This window comes from Canis lupus, chromosome 21 (genome assembly GCF_011100685.1).
Source record: "Canis lupus familiaris isolate Mischka breed German Shepherd chromosome 21, alternate assembly UU_Cfam_GSD_1.0, whole genome shotgun sequence".
In the NCBI taxonomy this organism is placed as follows: Eukaryota; Metazoa; Chordata; class Mammalia; order Carnivora; family Canidae; genus Canis; species Canis lupus.
The window spans coordinates 10443631-10457795 of record NC_049242.1 but is presented as its reverse complement, the minus strand read 5'-3'; the positions used below and the strand labels follow the sequence as shown (position 1 = coordinate 10457795).

The following is a 14165-nucleotide window of genomic DNA, read 5'->3' as shown; positions in this document are numbered from 1 at the left end:
GGGGCTGCAGCTCCTCGGCGCTGCTCGTGCAGCTCCTCCCGGGGCTGGGGACCGGCTGCGGCCGCCGGGCTCCCCCGAGCGCTCCGCAGGCCGCACCTGCTCTCCCCGCCCCCCCGCGAGTCCCGGGGCCTTCTCATATCCCTTCATGGGGGCCTCTTGGGCCCCCCGTGGAATCCCACCCTCCGGGAAGAAGAGTTTTCCGGGGGAGACTTCACGTCCTGCACACGCCTCTGAAACTTCCTTCCCGCTTTGTGTGGGCTCCTCCCGGTTACATGCAATTGCTTAGAGCCCGGAAGAGGGCGGGTGCTCTGCCTGGAGCCGAGCCAGGTTCTCCTCAGACGCCCCTTTCTCCTTCGGGAAATCTTGCACTTATTTGAGCCTTATCTGCTCCGGGAGCTCCCTGTATTGCTCAGACAGGCGCCTGGTCAGCTCCTGGTTCCTCAGCTTGGATACTGTTGGGGCTCCTGGGCCGCGCCTCCCTGAGGAAGCCAAGGTGAGCCTCAGGGCGTCTGGGCAAGTCTGGGGGTTTCTTGTGGCTTGTGCTTCTGCAGGTCTTTCAGCACCTTCCCAGCTTCCGGCACTAACTCGGTCAATGTGCGAAATTTTCTCATGTGCTAAGAAATGTGTAACCATTTGAGTTTGCACGTTTCTCCAGAATAATCTTCAAAAGCCACTTTTCCCCAGTCCACCTGTGACTGGGTTGCTTTGAGTGTGTGGCTGTGGTTGGACGGAAGGTTGGTCTCCACGCGTTCCAGCAACTTCACAATATCTGCTTTGCACCAGTGATCTGGCCTCCAGGCGATGGCATTTCTAGGATTTCTAGGCCTTTGGCCCCTTACAGTTCTAGCAGTTGAGACACCTCAGCAGGAGTCAGACTTCGTCACTCTTCAGACTCCGCACGTGAGTTGTTTTGGGAAGTTGTGCAGAGCTCTGCTTTCTGAGGAGAAAAAAGAAATGCATGAGAAAATCACAACCCACTTGAATAATTTAACCGCCCTTAACAATGCGGATAGAAAATTGGCTACTTCTGAGTTGAAATTTATGTTTACATTTTTAAAGACTTATTTATTTACTTGAGAGGAGAGAGAGAGAGAGAGAGAGAGAGTGGGGGAGGGGCAGAGGTAGAGAATCTTTCAAGCAGGCTCCCTGCTGAGTGAGGAGACTGAGATAGGGCTCAGGATCCTGAGATCCTGAGATCATGACCTGGGCTAAAACGAAGAGTGGGGACGCCGAACTGACTGAGCCACCCAGGCATCCCCCCATGTCTACGTTTCATATACTCCCTTCGCGTTTTTCAAAATTGTCTTCCTAACCCGAGCCTGCCTTCTCACCAGAGCCTGGCACTGAGCAAGACCAACAAGTGGCCACTGTTTCAAGAGGCTCAAGTTAAGATATAAGTCCTAGGTGGGGGGCGTGTTTGGCTCAGTTGAGTCTGTGTGTGCCTTTGGCTCAGGTCATGACCCCTGGTTCCTGGGATCTAGCCCTGAGTCAGATTACTGGCTCAGCGGGAAGCCTGTTTCTCCCTTTTCCTTTGCCCACCACTGCCCTGCTTGTGCTCTCTCTCTCTGTCTCTGTCAAATAATAAAATAAAATCTTAAAAAAAAAAAAAAGAAGTTCTAGGGCAGGAGAATGGAAAAAGAAAATAAATGCAAAATGAATGGAAGGGAAAGGCCCATTGCTCTCTGGTGCCTTGCTTGTGGCTACCTTCCAAGTGCAGGTCAGAGGTCCACGGCTGAGGGTGGAAATAGTGAGACAAACCTGGGAGCTTCTCCAGGTCTATGCCACACTGTGGTCTGTTTATGAGTGAGACCCGAGCCTGTGGTAAGTTCCTGATTTGTTTGCATTCACTGGGACCCAGTGCAATGGGACGAATGCCTTCTGATGAACTAAACTACTTCTCTCTTCAAATGTCAAAGATCAAGTGAGAATATGAGGACATTTATGATTTCCTCTGGGTAACTGATCCTCATCTTGAAGCCTCAGTGCCTTTGACCAAAACCACACGAGGCTTTCCTTCAGTTTTAGGGCCAAACCAAATATAAAACTACATGACATCTACATTCCCTCTAGATATCCCAATTTTCATACACAAGGAACATAATATAAAGGACACAAATATATAAATTTATAAATGTCGAAACAAGGACAGATGAAAATTCAATAGAGTAAACTGGAGGAACTTACAGGATTTTTGGTACCTTGGTGTAATACATTTGCTTGGGAAAGTCTTAAGCCTGCTGACAGTTAATTAATTTTGCCAAGAAAAAAGTCAGAATTATTTACTTAAAAGTGTATGCTCACCTGGTGAATGTGTAATTGGTCTCCTCAATGCCTATAGGAAAACCCAACCAGTTGGATCAGTTCTGTGTGCTCTGGACTCTCTGTACTAGAAGGCAGCTGAGGCTTTCTGAGTTCCCACAGTCCAGCCAATTCAAAAGCCTCCGCTAAACAAACTTATTTTGCCTTTGCAAAGCCTTTACACTGGATCCTGAAGCTTCACCCAGATTAGGTCTGGAGCAGGCAGGACCAGGGGAGGATGTACCTTTCTGTCTTTGATTAGAATAACCCTTTTCTCATTCTCCAGACACAATCTAATGAAATCATCTTTTCCTTCATCCTTGGCATTATTTTTAAACAACATGCATATGGAAAATTTTTGTCTGGGTTTCTGGGTCCCCATATTCTTTTCCCATTCCCGCTTGCACATCTGACTATATTTCAATATGGCGTTTGAATGTAGGTCCTTCCCTTTGGTGTTAATTTCAGTGCTTTTCTGTGCTGCACCATTGATATTTTCTCATCTTCAGCATGGCCATCTATATCCATTCAATTCCGCTCAATTTCTCCTTAGTCTTCAGAGTTTAGGGTGACATTTGAGATCAAAATGTAAATGATTGGGGTGCCTGGGTGTCCCAGTCACTAAGCTTCTGCCTTAGGCTCAGGTAATGATCTCCGGGTTCTGGGATCTAGCCCAAGATGGGCTCCCTGCTCATTGGGAGTCTGCTTATTCCTCTCCCTCTCCTCTTCCCTGCTTGTGCTCTTGCCTGCTCTCTCTCTCCCTGTCAAGCAAATAAAATCTTTAAGAAACCCTGAATGATTCTATACAATTCTGTAAGGGAGATGGGATCTATAAAACAAACAAACAAGCAAACAACCCAGATGATTCGGTGAAAGCAATTGGATCAAAGTCAAACCAGCTACCAGGATAGCATGATTGCAATGATGACTACATTTTTGACAATATCAGGCTTCTCAGAAATTTTTTTGAATCTGCTCTCCACTTCTACTTAAAACTCTTATTTCTAAGTAATTTTCCAATGAGTAATTTACTATCTGATATATCCAACAACGGGCTACTATTAACAAACCGTAAATTAATGAATTACTTCAGCATTTAGATCTATAATACAATATGTAAAATACGATTAGCTTTGGATCATTTAACTTATGTGTATACATTGACACAGCCAAGATTGTACTTATGACTTTCTTATTACTTCTACAGCAAGCACTAGTGACATCATAGCTCTGAAATCTTTGGTGAACACACAGTTTACATTAGAGAAATTCCTGCTACTTTTCCAAATGGAAACAGAGTGGCATAAATTTATATATCAGCAAACCAAGGTTATTTCTATGAAATCATTTCATTTGCCAAAATTAAAGATAACTCCCCTACTTCCACCTTTTCATGATTTAAGCTACTTTGTTATCTAGTTTACTCTATATTTTTGGAATAATTTGATGATGAAGTTTTGTCTGTTGTTTTTCACATTCTTGGCTGTTTCTAATAGACTAAAGGGACTCAGAAAGTAGTTTCCAGGTGTGTCACAATTTTTACTTTGTGTAAAAATTGGTTAGGAGTATCTTATTTTTTGTATGAATATACTACATTCTATTCTACAAGTGGCATGATGTGAGTATGCAAAAAGAAATATTTCACTTTTTCTAAGTAGGTTATGCATTGAATGATTTGGAAAAGTCCTTGTATTTGATTATTGGTGAATGATGTCAGAAACCTCAGTTTCCTGACAAAAAGTCAGAGATAACAATAGTAAATGGGCTTGCAGAAAATGACACTGTTAACCATGCAGAAAAGGCAGAAATTAGATGGACAGTGCTTTCATTAGTCTAGAAGTGAGTTGTTTCTCATAAAACAAAATTCCAAAAACATATGTTTTCTGGTGCTGATTGTTATTCCATGATCGTTAAATCTTTTCACCACGGAGAAGAATGATGATAATAGTTTCCAAGGGCTGAGAACATACTGCTACTCTCCTTTCCTTAATGATTATTTTTAAATGTAGGTGTGTCTGTAATAAAGATAGAAGGGCAAATTAAAAAGCTTAGTATAGTCATGTGAGAGGATTCTTGTTGAAATCTGGTCCAATTTTACATAAATTTAATCCCATTAACTCTCATATATTCAGAAATTAATTTCAGTGATGAATTCTGTTTGAAATACAGAACATCAAAGGAGTAATTTTAGTTTCATGACTATGGCTTATGTGTGCACGTTTTTGTGCATTTTAATCAACATATTACAATAAAGGCATTTTTCAGGATCATGGATGAGGGACAGGCACAGATCTGTAGCACGGTATTAATGTCTTCATTTTAACAATTTTTATAAAAAATTATCTTTTTAAAAAAGAGTTTATATTTATTTGAGAGAAAGAGAGAGAGAGAGGCAGAGACACAGGCAGAGGGAGAAGCAGGCTCCATGCAGGGAGCGTGACATGGGACTTGATCCCATGTCAGCAGGATCACACCTTGGGCTGAAGGCAGCGCTAAACCACTGAGCCACCCAGGCTCCCCAGAATGTTGTTTTATAACCATTATATCCCCAAGGGGACAAATTCTTCCTGCAACTGTGAACTTACCAGAAAATGCTTGTTGATTGAATTATGATAGTTGCCTAGAAGTCAAAAGGTTATTTTTTTTCCCTCTTGTAGTATCTTGGAGAGTAATAGCTTGCTGATTTTAATTGAGTCAGAGGTGGGAGTTCTGCCTCCAGCATTTAGTACCAGAGTGATTTTGGACAAGAAATCATAATGGGATGGTTTTGACACTTAAATAATAAAAGTAGAGATGCTTAGTGAACTGCCCTTTGTTAAAGCAATCACTGGCTAGTCACATTACTAATTGATTCTTCAGACCAATCATGACTTACCTATGCAGCCACACACTGAATCAAACTCCTGAAGTCCAAGCTTTTTGGAGGAAATTAACACCCCAACAAAATTAAGGTTGTTTTGTACAAGAAGTGGGTCAGAAAGGCGTATGCCTGTTGGCTAGGCAACCAACAAAGTTATCTTATAGAAATTTTTACTTACTTTTGTAAGTAAAATGCAAAAAAGAAAAAATGAAATATATTTAGCAACTGGAACCTATGCATATCCCAAGCGAGCATGGATTTAACTAGAAGGTAATTAATGTGGTGATCACTATTGGATCATATGTATGACCAGCCACTGTGGTGGTTAGGTTTTAGTTGCCTGATATATATTTGGTTATGAGAATTGCTTTCAAACTTGCCTGCAAAAACTTTAATCATATTAAAATAAAATATTTTTATCAACATGCTTAAGATTATGGAATTCTTATAGTCTCTGCCTCTGTGGCTGAGGCATCTTGTTACTGGACTAACTTTCAAAGTAGAGGAGATAGTCTCTTTTTATGTAGATGTCTAGTTTGCACATTGCAGAAATCTTTCTTGAACAGGATTTTGGAATGAATTGCTGATCTACATGGCAAAAACTCACTCCTTCTTGGGAAATGAATACGTTCTTTTAAAATATTCCTGCCTTATCTCGAAGATCTACTGTTTATGAAGGGACATAAATAGTCTCCAAACATTAAGACCAAAACATGCACAAAAAACTTAAATGTGTATGTAAATATACATTCATGCCTGCCATCTATAGCAGCTTATATTTTTGGTCCTATATCTTAGTCCTCTTTATCCATTTTATTCTTTTTAATAACAACTTATTTTATTTATTTTTTATTTTTCAATGATTTTTACTATTTGAGGGAAAGAGACAGAGATAGCACCAGAGATAGTGAGAAGAGCATGAGCAGAGAGGAGAGGGAGAAGCAGGCTCTCCACTGAGCAGGGAACCCCAAGTGGGACTTGATCACAGGATCTAGGATCATGACCTGAGCCAAAGGCAGACTCTTAATGGATTGAGCCACCCATCTCTCCCAAATATCAACTGGTTTTAAACAAAACTGACACCAACTTCATTAGAGTTGATGCACTTATTAGCACCTTTACAGCGTAAAAAATGTAAATTTACAAGTAAAATTTGGGAATGTTAAAGTTAGGGATACAGGTAATCAAAATCAAGACCTATCTTGGGCTACATGAGTGGTGAAATTGGTTAAGTATCTGACTCTTTAAAAAAAATAAAAAATAAAAATAATAAAAGTATCTGACTCTTGCCTTCTGCTCAGATAGTGATCACAGGGTTGTGAGACTCATCCCTGTGTGGGGCTCCGTGCTCAGTTCAGATTCTGCTTGAGACTCTTCCTCTCCTCTTCTACCTCTACTCCCCCAGCACTCTCCCTAAGATAAATAATTAAATCTTAAAATAATTGAGACCTATCTCAGTAGTAACAGACCCAGTTTACTCGATTCCAAAACATGATGCACTTTATACATCAAAATAACTTATAACTTCACCATCAAGCAAGATTAACAATCTTCTGTTGTCAATCATTTAGATTTATTTGTAGAAGAACATGCAAAGGGAAAAATGTCTTTGTTTAAATTCACGGGGGTGCATTTTAGTAATAGACACATATTTATACCTTTGACAAACACAGGAAATTGCTTAGTATTTTCCTCTGACTCCTTCAAGAATTGCTCTTAGAATTTGTCTTCTAGCTATAAAGTGGAGTCTTTGAGTCTGGGCATTCTTGGAAGCAAAAGCACTTAGAAACTAATATTTTGTGCTAACAGAAGAAATATTTCAGAAGAACAAAGCCTTGAATATTTCCTTTTTTCAATTTTGTCATTTTTTAAAAAAATATTTTTATTTATTTATTTAATCATGAGAGACACACAGAGAGAGAGGTATACAGAGAGATAGAGGGAGAAGCAGGCTCCCCACAGAAAGCCCAATACAGGACTCGATCCCCGGACCTGGGATCATGCCCTGAGCCAAAGGCAGATGCTCAACCGCCGAGCTACCCATGCATCCCTTCTTTTTTCAATTTTTAAGTCACAGTTTGTTTCATTTCAGATACTAGGTCAACTCAGAAATTGTCCAGGAATTTTAAAACTGGTTTTGACTGGAATATTCTTTTTCTTTCCACAGTGGAGAATTCCTTCAATAAAGAAATAACCAATCACAGTATCAAACTGACAGTGTAAGAAGTTTGAGATGTAGACATGACAGTCTAGATGCATCTTTGAATTCAGAAAGATTATTTTGCTGTGTGAGGAAGATCAAAACACATGACTGGTTGATCTCGAGGTGAAGATGACTTCACCTCTAGGAAACAGTATTGGGAGTCAATGTGGGTAACTCTTGGGAGTGATCTTTAGGAGTAAAAATTCTTAAATAAGGAAGAATGGCCCACTGATGGAATCTAAGGATATGTTTCTTCTGAGTGTCGAGGAGGGTAACTGTTACGATCCCTTATCCACTTTCTCAGTGTTTGTCTGTAAAGAAATCTCTGGGTCAGTCAGTATGTTCCATCTTCTTTTGTTCCATCTTCTAAAATTAAATTATCTCTTATGGCCCATTTATCTAGAATACGTGCTGTGGTTGCTCGCCTGGTTGGAGTATGCTGGAGTTACAGAAATACACAAGTGTGTGATTTAAACTTAATGGTCTAGTGTAGGAACACAGAGTTTGCCCATCACAGACAGACAGACTTCATTATCTACAATGCCCATGTCAATCTGAAACTTTCTTCTCCCACCTTTTCATTTAGGGTATCCTACATATCCTGTTTTTCAGGGAAATCTCCACTGACCTCAGGACCAAGCTAGGCCTATCGTTACATGAACTCCAAATATGTGGTCATTTCTTTTACAATAGTGTAAATTGCAAGAGATAAAATGTTCACTGACATATCACCAGCAGATAACAGAGTGTCTAGGAGAGAATGTGCCCTGAACAAATAATTGATGCATGAATCAATTAATAAAAGGTGAGATGATTGTCTTATTGGCAATAGGGTTTGATTACAGTATGCCACCCAAGAATCTTTGCTATAGTTTAATAAATTATCTACGCTCTTTCCCAAATTCCATTTCTGAAAGGAAGATAGTTTTAAAGTATATATGGTTCCACATATTCCTCATTAATAATTGAGAATAGCAAGTAGCAGAAATTCTATCAGCTATTGAAAATGGCACAGATAAAGCAATGGGGAGAGAAAATGTTGAGGATCATACGGAATGAAGAATATGCACATTATTCTCAAAGTTTCATTCAGCTCCTCCAGCATCATAATCACCTGAGCCTTATTTCAAATCCAGTTCCTTATTTCAAGTCCAGTTCTTAGCCCAAACCCATGACCTGTAGAAACAAAAATATTGCATGGGGGTTGGAGTTGAAATCCATGGTTTGTCAATTATCCCATGCCATTCAGATGAATGTTCAGCTTTGAGAAATGCTGAATGAAGTTGGTTTACAGATACAAAGTCTACATAACTGTCCTTCACCTGAGAGCTAAGAGTGTCATAGGCACAATTTGATTCAGTAGTATTTATTAAATAGTCTTTAATGAAAGAAAGTGTAAGAGTGGGAATTGAGATCTTAGAGACAGTGTTGAGAACTTCAAAAATAAAATTTGGATAGTCATTTTTCTTGAATTCTTGATTACTCAGAGAAAAAAAACCCTCCTTTTTCTCAGAAAATTCAGACCATGTAATAGTAAAAACCAAAAAAAACCCTAATGTAGGTAGTTGAAAAAGTAGCGAATTTAATTTACTTTTTTGAAGATATTTCAGAAAAGATATTGCAATCAAATTTTTAGGTATTTTTAAAATATTTTATTTATTTGTTCATGAGAGACACACAGAGAGAGAGAGAGAGAGAGAGAGAGGGAGGAAGAGAAATAGGCAGAGGGAGAAGCAGGCTCCATGCAGGAAGCCTGATGCAGGACTCAATCCCAGGACTCCGGGATCATGCCCTGAGCCAAAAGCAGATGCTCAACTGCTGAGCCACCCAGGTGTCCCAGGTATGATGTTTTTAGGTGTACTTCAAATTCTGGAAGTATGTGATGAGAAGATTGCAATGTATTACATGCAAATATGTGGTGGATATTTATGCATATAAATTTTACATACATATGAATTTTATACCAAATTTGGATATTGGCAATATTAGAGCAGTGTTCTTTTTCGGATCAAGACATCAATAGGCATTCTAAAGTATCAGTGTCAGAGGTTATGGTCTCATGACCCTAACAATTAAGAGGTGGGGCATTGGTACAGGGAAGGACAAAATATCCACAGGAACCAGACAGCTTAAGACTCACTTGATGAATGGTTTACCTGACTGTTGACTGAATGGGCAGGCATTGCCATTGGATTACCAAAGAGAAACTTTCCAGGGAATATGCTGTGAGAGTTCACAAAAATTAATTCCAGGTATGTTCAAGATGAAAAAGCAAATTCATCATTTTAAAAGAAGTGAATATAGGAAAATACCTCTTTGATTCTATGTTAGAGATGGATTTCCTAGTGAAGAAAGAAAAAACACATTTTAAATAAGGTTAACTACTGATCAATTGAACTGCAAAAAATTTAAGGGTATTGTTCTCAAAAGACACCCTAATGGAAGTGAGGGATAAAACTAGTAAAGGATGAGTATCTAAGATGTGAAAGAAGGCTTCCACCTGGAAGAAAACTAGAGATGGCCTTCCCACTATGAAAATCATCTGAAACTGTTACTTCACAGAAAGAGAAGAAAGTAATAAATGGGAAGATATTCTCAACCTCACTCATAGAGACAGAAAATTAAAATGACAATCACTGGCATCGGATGAGCATTGAAAATACTAATATATTAAATTACAGTAATGAGACAGGGCAACTCTCCTGGCTGAGCAAAGAGAAACTGGCAGGAGGAGGGGGGAACGTTATGGGAGACTGTTGGGGCAGGAGGGGGGTCTGGAGGTGTATCTAGGCAGGTTTGGGTACGCTGGGTCCAATCTTCCCACAAGGTCACCTGAAGGTAACGGGGTGAGTAGGAGACCAGAGGGTGACAGTGCCAGAGCCTGTAGACCAGGGATGCCTGTTGTGCCAGTGCTTGCGTTATAGGGAGCCACCCCCCCCCCCAGGGCATCAAAGGCACTGCAGATGTGCAGGACAGGTGCAGAGCTCTTGGCAACTCAACTGTGGCTCTCCGACAATTCTGGAAGCTACAGCAGGAAGACTAGGAGTCTCTTGCAGTTTCCACCATATCTTGCTATTGCATATTTTAAAGTGCATTTTTCCTCCTGTTCTGTCCTCAGCAGCTCTAAATTCTGCATCCTCTAATCACACGAGACCATGTAAGCTCCCTTTCTGAAGCCCAGGCCATCCATTTTAGCCAAGCGCTGTGCTTGGTTCTGTGTCAAATCCAGTGTCCCTACCCTGCCACGTGTCTGGCAGTGACAGTGGAGACACAAGATGGCTGGCCCTTTGACAGTTTTGAAAGCATAGGTTGCACTTGTTTCCAAAATGAACTCACATTAGGGGATCTGGTCCAGGCACTTGGGGTACAGAGCAGGATTCTCCCACATTGGACAGTGCCCAGGAATCCTTAGGATTGGACAGCACTCAAAGGAATCAGAGACCTCTTACCCAAAGGTACTGGGCAGTACCTCTTGACGGGTCTGATTTGGAAGCTCCTCATGCCCTGGACAAGGGAAAGGGAGGCTGACTTTGCACAAGGGTTCAGCAGTCCCTGCGTGGGAGGATCTCACACGTGAGGACACTAGATGAGACAAGATAGTGATGGACCTTTGTGTGATGATCTTGGAGCTTCCTGACCTCTTCTTGAAAGGCCTGACATTTGACCCTTTTACTCTAAAAAGGCCACAACTCTATGCTTCTTCCTCCCCTGTGTAGGATCTGGTGTTCAATGATGACCCATAAGGGGCTTCTCTTTCCACCAAGTACTTCCTAATGAAAGGATATATCGAACGTACTGATCACACACACACACACACACACACACACACACACACACCCCTTGTAGTGGGACCAACTGCTCACAACACTACATGTGCCTAGAAGCTGGTCTCCAGTAACACAGCCAAAACCGTAGCCCCACTCCACCACCACTGACTGCCAAAGTCTGGCTTACATAATTCACTCAGGAAAATAAATACACAATAAAAATCAAAGGGAGTTATTTTTTCTCAAACTCACTGCTCTGAGCACACACACACACAGTAACGCATACATGGAGGGAGAGAAAGAGAGAGGGAAAGGAGAGAGGGAGGACACTAAATAGCTATATCAAAAGAGGAAGACAGCAACAGATATTTTAATAAAAAGAAGATAATTTTATTTTATTTTATTTTTTTTAAATTTTTTTTAATTTTTTATTTATTTATTTATTTTTTATTGGTGTTCAATTTACTAACATACAGAATAACCCCCATTGCCCGTCACCCATTCACTCCCACCCCCCGCCCTCCTCCCCTTCCAACACCCCTAGTTCGTTTCCCAGAGTTAGCAGTCTTTACGTTCTGTCTCCCTTTCTGATATTGCCCACACATTTCTTCCCCCTTCCTTTATATTCCCTTTCACTATTATTTATATTCCCCAAATGAATGAGAACATATAATGTTTGTCCTTCTCCGACTGGCTTACTTCACTCAGCATAATACCCTCCAGTTCCATCCACGTTGAAGCAAATGGTGGGTATTTGTCATTTCTAATAGCTGAGTAATATTCCATTGTATACATAAACCACATCTTCTTTATCCATTCATCTTTCGTTGGACACCGAGGTTCCTTCCACAGTTTGGCTATCGTGGCCATTGCTGCTATAAACATCGGGGTGCAGGTGTCCCGGCGTTTCACTGCATCTGTATCTTTGGGGTAAATCCCCAGCAGTGCAATTGCTGGGTCGTAGGGCAGGTCTATTTTTAACTCTTTGAGGAACCTCCACACAGTTTTCCAGAGTGGCTGCACCAGTTCACATTCCCACCAACAGTGTATGAGGGTTCCCTTTTCTCCACATCCTCTCCAACATTTGTGGTTTCCTGCCTTGTTAATTTTCCCCATTCTCACTGGTGTGAGGTGGTATCTCATTGTGGTTTTGATTTGTATTTCCCTGATGGCAAGTGATGCAGAGCATTTTCTCATGTGCATGTTGGCCATGTCTATGTCTTCCTCTGTGAGATTTCTCTTCATGTCTTTTGCCCATTTCATGATTGGATTGTTTGTTTCTTTGGTGTTGAGTTTAAGAAGTTCTTTATAGATCTTGGAAACTAGCCCTTTATCTGATAGGTCATTTGCAAATATCTTCTCCCATTCTGTAGGTTGTCTTTGAGTTTTGTTGACTGTATCCTTTGCTGTGCAAAAGCTTCTTATCTTGATGAAGTCCCAATAGTTCATTTTTGCTTTTGTTTCTTTTGCCTTCGTGGATGTATCTTGCAAGAAGTTACTATGGCCGAGTTCAAAAAGGGTGTTGCCTGTGTTCTTCTCTAGGATTTTGATGGAATCTTGTCTCACATTTAGATCTTTCATCCATTTTGAGTTTATCTTTGTGTTTGGTGAAAGAGAGTGGTCTAGTTTCATTCTTCTGCATGTGGATGTCCAATTTTCCCAGCACCATTTATTGAAGAGACTGTCTTTCTTCCAATGGATAGTCTTTCCTCCTTTATCGAATATTAGTTGCCCATAAAGTTCAGGGTCCACTTCTGGATTCTCTATTCTGTTCCACTGATCTATGTGTCTGTTTTTGTGCCAGTACCACACTGTCTTGATGACCACAGCTTTGTAGTACAACCTGAAATCTGGCATTGTGATGCCCCCAGATATGGTTTTCTTTTTTAAAATTCCCCTGGCTATTCGGGGTCTTTTCTGATTCCACACAAATCTTAAAATAATTTGTTCTAACTCTCTGAAGAAAGTCCATGGTATTTTGATAGGGATTGGATTAAACGTGTATATTGCCCTGGGTAACATTGACATTTTCACAATATTAATTCTGCCAATCCATGAGCATGGAATATTTTTCCATCTCTTTGTGTCTTCCTCAATTTCTTTCAGAAGTGTTCTATAGTTTTGAGGGTATAGATCCTTTACCTCTAGGGTTAGGTTTATTCCTAGGTATCTTATGCTTTTGGGTGCAATTGTAAATGGGATTGACTCCTTAATTTCTCTTTCTTCAGTCTCATTGTTTGTGTATAGAAATGCCACTGACTTCTGGGCATTGATTTTGTATCCTGCCACGCTACCGAATTGCTGTATGAGTTCTAGCAATCTTGGGGTGGAGACTTTTGGGTTTTCTATGTAGAGTATCATGTCATCGGCGAAGAGGGAGAGTTTGACTTCTTCTTTGCCAATTTGAATGCCTTTAATGTCTTTTTGTTGTCTGATTGCTGAGGCTAGGACTTCCAGTACTATGTTGAACAGCAGTGGTGAGAGTGGACATCCCTGTCTTGTTCCTGATCTTAGGGGAAAGGCTCCCAGTGCTTCCCCATTGAGAATGATATTTGCTGTGGGCTTTTCATAGATGGCTTTTAAGATGTCGAGGAATGTTCCCTCTATCCCTACACTCAGAAGAGTTTTGATCAGGAATGGATGCTGTATTTTGTCAAATGCTTTCTCTGCATCCAATGAGAGGATCATATGGTTCTTGGTTTTTCTCTTGCTGATATGATGAATCACATTGATTGTTTTACGGGTGTTGAACCAGCCTTGTGTCCCAGGGATAAATCCTACTTGGTCATGGTGAATAATTTTCTTAATGTACTGCTGGATCCTATTGGCCAGTCTCTTGTTGAGAATTTTTGCATCCATGTTCATCAGGGATATTGGTCTGTAATTCTCCTTTTTGGTGGGGTCTTTGTCTGGTTTTGGAATTAAGGTGATGCTGGCCTCATAGAACGAATTTGGAAGTACTCCATCTCTTTCTATCTTTCCAAACAGCTTTAGGAGAATAGGTATGATTTCTTCTTTAAATGTTTGATAGAATTCC

At 40.6% G+C, this 14165-nt stretch overlaps 1 protein-coding gene across 1 annotated transcript in view; it reads left to right on the top strand.

The window, feature by feature from the left end:
• Nucleotides 1-211: 211 nt before the first annotated feature.
• LOC119864875 (tripartite motif-containing protein 43-like) overlaps nt 212-14165 on the top strand; it is a 31546-nt gene continuing 17592 nt past the window's right edge. Inside the window, exon 1 of the mRNA XM_038568140.1 lies at nt 212-493. The gene's annotated coding sequence lies outside the window, so the exon portion shown is untranslated. The remainder of the gene's footprint in view (nt 494-14165) is intronic.